The sequence below is a fragment of the Pseudophryne corroboree genome, chromosome 11 (assembly GCF_028390025.1).
Source record: "Pseudophryne corroboree isolate aPseCor3 chromosome 11, aPseCor3.hap2, whole genome shotgun sequence".
Lineage (NCBI taxonomy): Eukaryota > Metazoa > Chordata > Amphibia > Anura > Myobatrachidae > Pseudophryne > Pseudophryne corroboree.
In genome coordinates, this window is record NC_086454.1 from 225,040,328 (window position 1) to 225,054,453 (window position 14,126).

Genomic DNA, 14,126 nt, shown 5'->3' on the forward strand with positions numbered 1-14,126 from the left:
GCCATTTTACAGGCTTAATTTGAAAATTGACAGTTAGGAGCTGATTGGTTGGTACTTTATCTCTCTTCGCTTACTCTCTCCAAGGTTTGATACATCTCACCCATAATCACAGTCACAACTTTACATAGTCATTAGGGTCACAGGACGAGATTCCGTTTGTTTTATCTCACCCAATCTCCTGTCTAAAGTAATGGGAAATTGGGGGGCGATATTCAATTGACTTTTTTTATTTTTATCGCACACAAACAGCTGGGGTTTAAATGCTTTACGGCTACTAAACTAATAGGCACGACACAAAGTGCCATTTGGAATGCTGGCAGCGCCAGACAGGAGTAACAATTGAACCATTCCATCAGGCGCCCGGGAGTGGCAACTGCCGCTCAAAACAACTGAATCTCGTCAATGTTATAAGAAAACAGGATTTTAATACCTACCGGTAAATCCTTTTCTCCTAGTCCATGGAGGATGCCGGGGTCCACTTATTGACCATGGGGTATAGACGGTTCCGCAGGTGCCATGGGCACTCTTAAGACTTTTCAATGAGTGTGAACTGGCTCTTCCCTCTATGCCCCTCCTCCAGACTCCAGTTATAGGAACTGTGCCCAGGAAGACAGACATTTCGAGGAAAGGATTTACTTTAATACTAGTGGTGAGATACATACCAGCTCACACCTCAACCATGCCGCACACATGGCAATCAACATAACACACGCCAACAGGCACGAATCAATTGCAGCAACAAGCTGAAACTAACATAACACAACTTGTGTATAACTAAACTGCAGGTAAAGTAAGCACTGGAACGGGCGCCCAGCATCCTCTATGGACTAGGAGAAAAGGATTTAACGGTAGGTATTAAAATCCTGTTTTCTCATACGTCCTAGAGGATACTGGGGTCCACTTATTGACCATGGGGTTTATACCAAAGCTCCAGTACGGGTGGGAGAGTGCGGATGACCCTGCAGCACCGATTGACCAAACTTGAGGTCTTCATCGGCCAAGGTATAAAACTTGTAGAATTTTGCAAATGTGTTTGAACCCGACCAAGTAGCTGCTCGGCAAAGTTGTAATGCCGAGACTCCTCGGGCAGCCGCCCAGGATGAGCCCACTTTCCTGGTAGAGTGAGCCTTCACCGACTTCGGCAACGGCAATCCAGCCGTAGTATGAGCTTGTTGAATCGTACTTCTGATCCAACGTGCAATAATATGCTTGGAAGCAGGACACCCAATCTTGTTGGAAGCATACAGGACAAACAAAGACTCTGTTTTCCGAATTCGAGCTGTTCTAGCGACATACATCTTCAAAGCTCTAACCACATCTACAGACTTTGACTCAGTGAACGTGTCAGTAACCACTGGCACCACAATAGGTTGGTTTATGTGGAAAGAAGAAACCACCTTTGGAAGAAAATGTTGGCGAGTTCGCAACTCTGCCCTATCTTCATGGAAAATCAGGTAACAGACACCCGCCGTGCGGATGCCAATGCCAAAAGCATCACCACTTTCCAAGTGAGAAACTTCAACTCTATCTCTCGTAGAGGCTCAAACCAATCCGATTTAAGGAACTGCAACAGCATATTAAGGTCCCATGGTGCCACTGGAGGCACAAAAGGAGGCTGGATGTGCAGAACACCTTTCACGAAGGTCTGAACCTCTGGAAGAGAGGCCAATTGTTTTTGGAAGAACACTGACAAGGCCAAAATCTGGACCTTGATTGACCCCAATCGGAGGCCCGCCTCCACACCAGCCTGCAGAAAATGGAGAAAACGTCCCAAGTGAAACTCTTCCGTAGGAGCCTTCTTGGATTCACACCAAGACACATACTTTCTCCAAATACGGTGGTAATGTTTCGACGTTACTCCTTTCCTGGCCTGAATAAGTGTGGGAATGACTTCTTTCGGAATACCCTTACGGGCTAGGATCCGGCGCTCAACAGCTATGCCGTCAAACGTAGTCACGGTAAGTCCTGATACATGCACGGCCCCTGCTGCAGCAGGTCCTCGCTAAGAGGAAGAGGCCGAGGATCTTCTATGAGCAACTCCTGAAGATCTGGGTACCAAGTCCTCCTTGGCCAGTCTGGGGCAATGAAGATTGCTCGAACCCTTGTTCTTCTTAGGATCCTGAGAACTTTTGGGATCAGCGGAAGTGGAGGGAAAACATACACTGACTGAAATACCCACTGGGTCACTAACGCATCCACTGCTATTGCTTGAGGGTCTCTCGACCTGGAACAATATTTCTGAAGCTTTTTGTTGAGACGAGATGCCATCATGTCTACTTGAGGAACTCCCCAAAGACTTGTCACCACTGCGAAGACTTCTTGGTGGAGGCCCCACTCTCCTGGATGGAGATTGTGTCTGCTGAGGAAGTCTGCTTCCCAGTTGTCCACTCCCGGAATGAAAATTGCTGACAGAGCTTTTGCATGCCTTTATGCCCAGAGGAGGATCTTTGTCACCGCTGCCATTGCTGCTCTGCTTTTCGTTCCGCCCTGCCTGTTTATGTACGCGACTGCTGTTACATTGTCTAACTGGATCTGCACGGGATGATCCTGAAGAAGATGTACCGCTTGTCGGAGGCCGTTGTAAATGGCTCTCAATTCCAGCACGTTTATGTGAAGGCAGGTTTCCTGACTTGACCATTTTCCTTGGAAGCTTTCCCCCTGAGAGACAGCTCCCCAGCCTCGGAGACTTGCATCCGTGGTTACCAGGACCCAGTCCTGAATCCCGAATCTGCGTCCCTCTAGTAGGTGCGGACTGTGAAATCCTGGCTTTTGACGACAGGACTATTTTTCGGTGCATGTAAAGGTGGGATCCCGACCACTTGTCCAACAGGTCCCACTGGAATACTCTGGCATGGAACCTGCCAAACTGTATGGCCTCGTAGGCCGCCACCATCTTCCCCAACAACCGAATGCACTGATGGATCGACACACTGGATGGTTTCAATAATTGTTTTACCATTTTCTGGATTTCCAGAGCCTTTTCCACCAGAAGAAATACTCTCTGAACTTCCGTGTCCAGAATCATCCCAAGAAAAGACAATCTTGTTCTTGGTTCCAATTGTGACTTTGGATAATTTATGATCCAACCGTGTTGTTGGAGTATCGACAGGGAGAGCGTGATGTTTTGTAACAGCTGCTCCCTGGATCTCGCCTTTATCAGGAGATCGTCCAGATAAGGAATTATATTGACTCCTTTTTGACGAAGGAGGACCATCATCTCCGCCATCACCTTGGTGAATACCCTCGGCGCCGCGGAGAGACCGAAAGGTAACGTCTGGAACTGGTAATGGCAATCCTGAACCGCAAATCTCAGATAGGCCTGGTGAGGAGGATAAATGGGAACATGCAGGTAAGCATCCTTGATGTCTACCGACACCATGTAATCCCCCTCCTCCAGACTGGAAATCACTGCCCGGAGTGATTTCATCTTGAACTTGAACCGTTTCAAGTAGAGATTCAAATTTTTTAGGTTCAGGACCGGTCTGGCCAAGCCGTCCGGCTTTGGAACTACAAAGAGGCTTGAATAAAACCCCTCCCCTTGTTGCGGCAAAGGCACCAGGACTACGACCTGGTCCTGACAATTTTTGGATTGCCGCTGTTACTGCTTCTCTTTCTGGAAGAGAAGCTGGCATGGTTGATTTGAAAAATTGGCATGGGGGAACGTCTTGAAACTCCAGCTTGTATCCCTGGGATACTATCTGCAATACCCAGGGATCCAGGCCAGACAGAATCCAACCTTGGCTGAACAGTTTGAGACGTGCCCCCACCCGAGCGGGCTTCCGCAAGGGAGTTCCAGCGTCATGCTGAAGATTTGGCAGAAGTAGGGGTAGACTTCTGCTCCTGGGAACCTGGAGCCGCTGTGGGCTTCTTTCCCCTTCCTCTTCCCCTTCCTGCAAAGAAGGGGGAACCTCTCGCTCTTTTGTATTTATTGGGCCAAAAGGACTGCATGTGTGTGTGATAGGTCTTTTTTTCCCCGTTGCAGGTGCAGAGGGCAAAAACATTGACTTACCTGCGGTAGCCGGCAAGACTAACGCATCCAGACCATCGGCAAATAAGGTCTCACCTCCATGTTTCTTTTGGCATCCGCATCCGCGTTCCACTGGCGAATCCACAATGCCCGCCTAGCTGATACCGCCATGGTAGCGGCTTGTGAACTCAAGAGTCCAATATCTTTCATCTCTTCTAGCATGTAGGCGGCAGCGTCTTTGATATACCCTAACTTAAGGAGTATCTCATCTTTATCAACTGTGTCAATTTCTGATGACACGCTGTCTGACCATTTTTCAATAGCGCGAGTGACCCACGCGCAGGCAATAGTGGGTCTGAGCAGTGTACCATTGCCAACATAAATGGATTTCAATGTCGTTTCCATCTTACGGTCAGCCGGCTCTTTTAGTGAAGCCGTGCCAGGTGCAGAGAGAATAACCTTCTTTGTCAACCTGGATAGTGCACTGTCTAACACAGGGGGTGATTCCCATTTTTTCCTGCCCTCTGCTGGGAAAGGGTAAGCTACCTAAATCCGCTTAGGAATATGAAATCTTTTCTCAGGACTCACCCACATCCCCTGCAAAGAGAGCATTTAGCGCGCGGGAAGGAGGGAACGTGACTTTGGATTTCTTTTCCTTACATAAATAAGCCTTCTCCTGAGGTACAGGCGAGGCTTCTGTAACTTCCAACACGTCCCTTATAGCCACAATCATATATTGTATATTTTTTGCCAATTTATGATCTATTTCTCTAGAGTCAGTATTCACAAATGGTCTCTTATGTGACCAAGAGGGACCGCCTGCAGAAGGAAGAACTGAGTCCTGAAAAATCACATCTTCCACAGATTTTCTCCAGCATTCAGCCTGAGATTCAGACTTATCTAACCTCCTGTTAATAAAATGCATACTGTCACGTATTTCTTTCACCCATGCAGGCTCTTGGTGTGCCGGCAGCGCCACCACATTACAACTCTTTGTCCCTAAAATGCCTTCCTCCGGGGAGGAACTCCCTGCCTCAGACATAACCTACACGTGTACAGCACACACTCACAGACACACTGGGACTTATAAGGGGACAGACCCACAGCAAAATCTGTCAGAGGGACACAGTATAGGAACAGCCAGTTCACAACCCCAGCGCCAGTATGTAATGTCTGTGAACACAGAATGCCCACAGACAACAGCGCTTTTACACAGTAATTCACACTAGTAATGCACCACCAAACGCTTTGTGCCCCCCTTATTTACACCCTGTACTTGTTGCCAGAAGTGAAGGAAAGGACCAGCGCTGTCTCTGCAGCTGAGGAGAGAGAGGAAATGGCGCTGAGCAGTGTGCTGGCTGCCTGAGAAAGAAGCTCCGCCCCTGCAAATGGCGCGTTTTTCACTCAGCAATGTCTGTTAATATTTATACTGGCGGGGGTAGGGCTGTGTCAGCGGCATGTTATGTCCCCTTTGCGACAGCTTAAGGTAATATTTTGCTGCCCAGAGCACCCCCCCCCGCACCCTGCAGTGCTCTGTGTGTGTGGGCAGCAATGGCGCGCTGCGCTCCCGCCAGCCGCGCCGTACCTCAGCCGTCACTTTAGTTGCTAGAAGATCGATCTTCTCATACTCACCTGTCTTCAGACTTCTGGCTCTGCGAAGGGGGATGACGGCGTGCTGTGGGAGTGAGCATCTAGGCACAGCTAGCGTTCAGTTCCCTTCAAGAGCTAATGGTGTCCTGTCAGCCAGAAGCAGAGCCATGAAACTCTTCAGGAAGTTGGTTCTGCTTCTGCCCCCTCAGTCCCACAAAGCAGGGAGTCTGTTGCCAGTGGTTCTCCCTGAAAATAAAAAACCTAACACAAGTCTTTTTCAGAGAAACTCAGTAGAGCTACTCAGATTGCATCCAGTCTGCCTGGGCACATTTCTAAAACTAGAGTCTGGAGGAGGGGCATAGAGGGAGGAGCCAGTTCACACCCATTGAAAAGTCTTAAGAGTGCCCATGGCTCCTGCGGAACCGTCAATAAGTGGACCCCAGCATCCTCTAGGACGTATGAGAAATTATTTGAATTACACTAAGGGCCTAATTCAGCAAGGATAGCAAATTCTGCTAATTAGCAGAATTTGCTGTCCTTTTCCTAGCATGCTGGGGGCCGCCCATCGCTGGGTAAGGCCGCCCAGCATGTTGACCGCCGCCCCCCCGTTACAAAAAGCAGAAAGAGAGGACGGCTCCTGCCAGTGCAGCTTAACTGCGCCACAGGAGTCCCGCCGCCACGTTCTTGATCATGGCGGTTGCGTGTGACGTCACGCAGCCACCGTGATCATGCCCCGTTCGGCCACCTCCGCCGCCCGTTCGCGCCACACCGCCCCTGCAACGCTCCGTCTCCTCCCTCTGTGTGCTGAGCGGGGGAAGAGATGTGTGCTGAGCGGTGTGTGATGAGGTGTGTACACACGGTGAGATCCTTGCTATGTTCAATTTTGACTATGAGATTTCCCTTGAACGCCCCCAGGGCCCAGATAGCACAGATAGTACAGATTTTGACTATCTGTGCTTGAGATTTTGTCTATGTACGATTTTGACTAATGGTGTGTACACACGGTGAGATTTTTTCTTACGATTTTGACTATATAGTCAAAATCGTAAGAAAAGTTAGTGCAGATCGCAAAGTGAAAGTCACCTTGCGATCCCGATTCGAGGCAGATGCACGGTCCCGTGCGGTCGGCATCGCAAGAATAGATAGACTATGCAGGCAAGTCAATTTTGACTATCTCTATAGAAGAGATAGTCAAAATTGACGCTTAGCCAAAATCACACAGTCAGTATTGCAAGCACACTCATTATGTGCTTGTGATACTGACTATGTGCCGACCTAGCCCCTGTCGCATAGTGAGAATCGGGCATAGCCCGAATCTCACCGTGTGTACAGGCCTTAAGTGCCAATTTTGACTATACTTTAATTGTACTAGATAGTACACTAGATCGCTCAGCACACATCTCTCCCCGTGTGTACTGCCCTTTAGAAAGATCTACTTGTTCAAGAAAAAACACTGATATTTTGCAGGATTTGTTTGTGTATTGTGTTTTACAAGAGGTTCCATATACTGTAAGTGGCTACGAGAAACCTTATTTAAAATGCATGTAGTCATAGGGATCATTGTACTTTATAACCAATGTAGGGAAGTGACACTGATGAGCCCATTTGAAAGTATGTATCTCTGATTCCCCCCCCCCCCCCCCCCCGAATCTAACAACTACATAATGGGAATAAGTGTAATCAGTGAGATTGCTGGACTATTCAGGGAGTCAGGGAGATTGCTACTATTTCAGGGAGTCTCCTGCAGAATGAGGGAGGGTAGGCAACTATGCTTTATTGTAGACTGAAAGAACAAAGGAAATTGAAATACATTGAATTGGTCCTGGACTACCAATCCAAGGCACCCCTGCAAGTGTACCGAGACACCCCAGGGATCCTAGGCACACACAGTTTGAGAACCATCGGTCTTTACTTTATGGCTAGGCTTAACATACTATCCTTTAAAACCAGGACACTCATGAATTCCACAGGTTCTGTGGCAGACTAAAACCAGGTGTAATGCAGACTTGATGGCAGCCAGCCACAGAACCTGTAGAATTCACGAGTGTCCCGATTTAAATGGGTAATATGGTTAAGTGAATGTATGGCAGAAGTCACCTTACTAGCCACCATTACCACAACATTGGAAGCTAGCATGTTAGCACAGCTTCTTTGGTGTACTAAATTCATACTTGCCTACTTTTGAAAAAGCATTTCAGGGAGATTGTGAAATTAACACCTATAAGCACGGACGTGTACTGCTGCATCTGAGAGGCGTGTCATGAAAATGACTTACATCCAAATGTAAATGAGCCCCAAAGTTAGTATACTGTAAGTGGCCATGAGAAACCTTATTTAAAATGAATGTAGCCATAGGGATCATTGTGCCTTATAACCAATACAGGGACATTTTTTTTTTTTTGAAGCCCGAGGTGCGGTGCTTCATCACCCAGTGTCTGTGACCAACCGTGCTGGGGGCGTAGGATCTTGGACCCTCTCCGAAAGGAGAAGGGCCCCGTTACTCCCCTAACCCTCAGAGCCAAAAGGCCTACTGAGGGAAAAAAGGGACCGTGGGTCCCCCCTTGCCGAAGCGCAGAGGGACCCTTGTGTATCCCCAAGGTTGGCCGAAGCTTCCCCCTGGGGACCGATAACAGCCTCTGGCCCTCCCCAAAAGGAGAGGGCCTCAACAACTTAGGAGAGAGGGTGGCCCATAAGGGTCTCACCTAAACCCCAAACAAAAACCGTGACAGTGACAAACTCTACAAAAATAAGTGCTAGTGTTGTGCTCATAAGTGCAAAACACGTGCATGTAATAAATAAATAAGCCCAAGCCAGAAGGCCGGAGGGGGGGGGGGGGTAAAAATGTTTCCTTGCCCTAGCCAAAAGGCCAGGACAAAGGAAGTGGGTGCAGACAGGAAGGGTCTGAAGTGTTATGTGCTAGTGCAAAGGTGGCTCGAAACCCCAGTGCATTTCCGGCACCCCTGTCCCTTCCAGTTCCAGGGGCACAAAACACCTTGAGCTTCTAGCTGCTCCCGACCTCTCAGCCAGACCAAGCTTCATACCCACTCTCTGCCAGGGTCAACCCCCAGTAAGAGAGAAGATACTAGACCGGGCCGTTCTCCACTCCACGCAAGGGGCCTCTTTCATCCCCTTCGAAGGACGGTGGATACTAAGCCCAGTTTTTCTCCCCTCTCAACCAGAGGCATTGCCACACCCCGGCATGGTACTCCACAAGGTGTTTCTCCATTCCACATCTAGGAACCTCTCACGCTCCTAGTGTAAGAACAGGTACTCCACCAAGTGTTTCCCTCGAGCAGGTACTACACTTGATCTTAGCCAAAAGGCCAATACAGGGAAATGCCACTGATGATCCCATTTGAATGTATATATCTCTAATTTATCTTTTTCACGAGACTGTAACAGCTATATAATGGAGGTAAGGTAAAATCAGGGAGATTGCAGGTCTTTTCAGGGAGTCAGGGAGATTGCTGCTACTTCAGGGAGTCTCCTGCAGAATGAGGGAGGGTAAGCAACTCCGACTAAATTAGAGAGTATCTTTTATTTAGCTCAAAAAAATAAGAATTTACTTACCGATAATTCTATTTCTCATAGTCCGTAGTGGATGCTGGGACTCCGTAAGGACCATGGGGAATAGCGGCTCCGCAGGAGACTGGGCACAAAAGTAAAAGCTTGAACTAGCTGGTGTGCACTGGCTCCTCCCCCTATGACCCTCCTCCAAGCCTCAGTTAGGATACTGTGCCCGGACGAGCGTACATAATAAGGAAGGATATTGAATCCCGGGTAAGACTCATACCAGCCACACCAATCACACCGTACAACCTGTGATCTGAACCCAGTTAACAGTATGATAAACGAAGGAGCCTCTGAAAAGATGGCTCACAACAATAATAACCCGAATTTTGTAACAATAACTATATACAAGTATTGCAGACAATCCGCACTTGGGATGGGCGCCCAGCATCCACTACGGACTATGAGAAATAGAATTATCGGTAAGTAAATTCTTATTTTCTCTGACGTCCTAAGTGGATGCTGGGACTCCGTAAGGACCATGGGGATTATACCAAAGCTCCCAAACGGGCGGGAGAGTGCGGATGACTCTGCAGCACCGAATGAGAGAACTCCAGGTCCTCCTCAGCCAGGGTATCAAATTTGTAGAATTTAGCAAACGTGTTTGCCCCTGACCAAGTAGCTGCTCGGCAAAGTTGTAAAGCCGAGACCCCTCGGGCAGCCGCCCAAGATGAGCCCACCTTCCTTGTGGAATGGGCTTTTACAGATTCTGGCTGTGGCAGGCCTGCCACAGAATGTGCAAGCTGAATTGTACTACAAATCCAACGAGCAATCGTCTGCTTAGAAGCAGGAGCACCCAGCTTGTTGGGTGCATACAGGATAAACAGCGAGTCAGATTTCCTGACTCCAGCCGTCCTGGAAATATATATTTTCAGGGCCCTGACTACGTCCAGTAACTTGGAGTCCTCCAAGTCCCTAGTAGCCGCAGGCACCACAATAGGCTGGTTCAGGTGAAACGCTGAAACCACCTTTGGGAGAAATTGAGGACGAGTCCTCAATTCTGCCCTATCCGTGTGAAAAATCAGGTAAGGGCTTTTATAAGATAAAGCCGCCAATTCTGAGACACGCCTGGCTGAAGCCAGGGCTAACAGCATTACCACCTTCCATGTGAGATATTTTAATTCCACAGTGGTGAGTGGTTCAAACCAATGTGATTTTAGGAACCCCAAAACCACATTGAGATCCCAAGGTGCCACCGGGGGCACAAAAGGAGGCTGTATATGCAGTACCCCTTTGACAAACGTCTGGACTTCAGGCACTGAAGCCAGTTCTTTTTGGAAGAAAATCGACAGGGCCGAAATTTGAACCTTAATGGACCCTAATTTTAGGCCCATAGACAGTCCTGTTTGCAGGAAATGTAGGAAGCGACCCAGTTGAAATTCCTCTGTAGGGGCCTCTTTGGCCTCACACCACGCAACATATTTTCGCCAAATGCGGTGATAATGTTTCGCGGTTACATCCTTCCTGGCCTTTATCAGGGTAGGGATGACTTCTTCTGGAATGCCTTTTTCCTTCAGGATCCGGCGTTCAACCGCCATGCCGTCAAACGCAGCCGCGGTAAGTCTTGGAACAGACAAGGTCCCTGCTGGAGCAGGTCCTTTCTTAGAGGTAGAGGCCACGGGTCCTCCGTGAGCATCTCTTGAAGTTCCGGGTACCAAGTCCTTCTTGGCCAATCCGGAACCACGAGTATAGTTCTTACTCCTCTCCTTTTTATGATTCTCAGTACTTTTGGTATGAGAGGCAGAGGAGGGAACACATACACTGACTGGTACACCCATGGTGTTACCAGAGCGTCCACCGCTATTGCCTGAGGGTCCCTTGACCTGGCGCAATATCTGTCCAGTTTTTTGTTGAGACGGGACGCCACCATGTCCACCTTTGGTTTTTCCCAACGGTTTACCATCTCTTGGAAGACTTCTGGATGAAGTCCCCACTCCCCCGGGTGAAGGTCGTGTCTGCTGAGGAAGTCCGCTTCCCAGTTGTCCACTCCCGGAATGAACACTGCTGACAGTGCTAACACATGATTCTCCGCCCAGCGAAGAATCCTTGCAGCTTCTGCCATCGCCCTCCTGCTTCTCGTGCCACCCTGTCTGTTTACGTGGGCGACTGACGTGATGTTGTCCGATTGGATCAATACCGCCTGACCCTGAAGCAAGGGTTTTGCTTGACTTAGGGCATTGTAAATGGCCCTTAGTTCCAGAATGTTTATATGAAGAGATGTTTCCATGCTTGACCACAAGCCCTGGAAATTTTGTCCCTGTGTGACTGCTCCCCAGCCTCTCAGGCTGGCATCTGTGGTCACCAGGATCCAATCCTGAATGCCGAATCTGCGGCCCTCTAGTAGATGAGCACTCTGCAGCCACCACAGAAGAGACACCCTTGTCCTTGGCGACAGGGTTATCCGCTGATGCATCTGAAGATGCGATCCGGACCATTTGTCTAGAAGATCCCACTGAAACGTTCTTGCATGGAATCTTCCGAATGGAATCGCTTCGTAAGAAGCCACCATTTTTCCCAGGACCCTCGTGCACTGATGCACTGACACCTGGCCTGGTTTTAGGAGATTCCTGACTAGCTCGGATAACTCCCTGGCCTTCTCCTCTGGGAGAAACACCTTTTTCTGGACTGTGTCCAGAATCATTCCTAGGAACAGGAGACGTGTCGTTGGAATCAGCTGCGATTTTGGAATATTTAGAATCCACCCGTGCTGACGTAACACTAACTGAGATAGTGCTACTCCGACTTCTAACTGTTCCCTGGACCTTGCCCTTATCAGGAGATCGTCCAAGTAAGGGATAATTAAAACGCCTTTTCTTCGAAGAAGAATCATCATTTCGGCCATTACCTTGGTAAAGACCCGAGGTGCCGTGGACAATCCAAACGGCAGCGTCTGAAACTGATAATGACAGTTTTGTACTACAAACCTGAGGTACCCTTGGTGAGAAGGGTAGATTGGGACGTGGAGATAAGCATCTTTGATGTCCAGAGACACCATATAGTCCCCTTCTTCCAGGTTTGCTATCACTGCTCTGAGTGACTCCATCTTGAATTTGAACCTCTTTATGTAAGTGTTCAAGGATTTTAGATTTAAAATTGGTCTCACCGAGCCGTCCGGCTTCGGTACCACAAACAGCGTGGAATAATACCCCTTTCCCTGTTGTAGGAGAGGTACCTTGATTATCACCTGCTGGGAATACAGCTTGTGAATGGCTTCCAAAACTGCCTCCCTGTCGGAGGGAGACTTTGGTAGAGCAGACTTCAGGAACCGGCGAGGGGGAGACGTCTCGAATTCCAGTTTGTTCCCCTGTGATACTACCTGCAGAATCCAGGGGTCCACTTGCGAGTGAGCCCACTGCGCGTTGAAATTTTTGAGACGGGCCCCCACCGTGTCCGAGTCCGCTTGTAAAGCCCCAGCGTCATGCTGAAGACTTGGCAGAAGCAGAGGAGGGCTTCTGCTCCTGGGAAGAGGCTGCCTGGTGCAGTCTTTTTCCTCTTCCTCTGCCCCGGGGCAGAAATGAGTGGCCTTTTGCCCGCCTGTACTTATGGGAACGAAAGGACTGAGTTTGAAAAGACGGTGTCTTTTTCTGCTGAGAGGTGACCTGGGGTAAAAAGGTGGACTTTCCGGCCGTTGCCGTGGCCACCAGGTCCGATAGACCGGCCCCAAATAACTCCTCCCCTTTAAACGGCAATACTTCCATATGTCGTTTGGAATCCGCATCCCCTGACCACTGTCGCGTCCATAACGCTCTTTTGGCAGAAATGGACATAGCACTCACTCTTGATGCCAGGGTGCAAATATCCCTCTGTGCATCACGCATATATAGTAATGCATCCTTCAAATGCTCTATAGTTAGTAATATACTGTCCCTATCCAGGGTATCAATATTTTCAGTCAGGGAATCCGACCACGCAACTCCAGCACTGCACATCCAGGCTGATGCGATTGCTGGTCGCAGTATAACACCAGTATGTGTGTATATACCCTTCAGGATATTTTTCAGCCTTCTATCCGCTGGTTCTTTGAGGGCGGCCGTATCAGGAGACGGTAACGCTACTTGTTTAGATAAACGTGTGAGCGCTTTATCTACTCTAGGGGGTGTTTCCCAACGCGCCCTAACCTCTGGCGGGAAAGGGTATAGTGCCAATAATTTATTAGAAATTAGCACTTTTTTATCGGGGGAAACCCACGCTTTATCACACACCTCATTTAATTCATCTGACTCAGGAAAAGCTACTGGTAGTTTTTTCACTCCCCACATAATACCCTTCTTTGTGGTACTTGTAGTGTCAGAAATGTTCAATGCCTCTTTCATTGCCGTGATCATGTAACGTGTGGCCCTACTGGACATTACGTTTGTCTCCTCACCGTCGACACTGGACTCAGTATCCGTGTCTGGGTCTGTGTCGACCCACTGAGGTAACGGGCATTTTATCGCCCCTGACGGTGTCTGAGACGCCTGGACAGGCACTAATTGATTTGTCGGCTGTCTCATGTCGTCAACAGTTTTTTGTAAAGTGCTGACATTGTCACGTAGTTCTTTAAATACAACCATCCAGTCAGGTGTCGACTCCCTAGGGGGTGACATCACTAATACAGGCAATTGCTCTGCTTCCACATCATTTTCCTCCTCATACATGTCGACACAATCGTACCGACACCCAGCACACACACAGGGAATGCTCTGATAGAGGACAGGACCCCACTAGCCCTTTGGGGAGACAGAGGGAGAGTTTGCCAGCACACACCAGAGCGCTATATATATCTATAGGGATAACCTTATATAAGTGTTACTCCCTTTATAGCTGCTGTTTATAATTTAGCTGCCAATAGTGCCCCCCCTCTCTCGTTTTTACCCTGATTCTGTAGGGACTGCAGGGGAGAGTCAGGGAGCCGTCCTTCCAGCGGATCTGTGAGGGAAAATGGCGCTTGTGTGCTGAGGAGATAGGCTCCGCCCCTTCACGACGGCCTTATCTCCCGCTTTTTTCTGGAAAACTGGCA

At 48.8% G+C, this 14,126-nt stretch overlaps 1 long non-coding RNA gene across 2 annotated transcripts in view; it reads right to left on the reverse strand.

Annotated features, from left to right (window-relative positions):
- Nucleotides 1-14,126, reverse strand: part of LOC134969363 (uncharacterized) — a 132,819-nt gene that overhangs the window by 117,827 nt on the left and 866 nt on the right. The gene's annotated exons all lie outside the window — the stretch shown is intronic.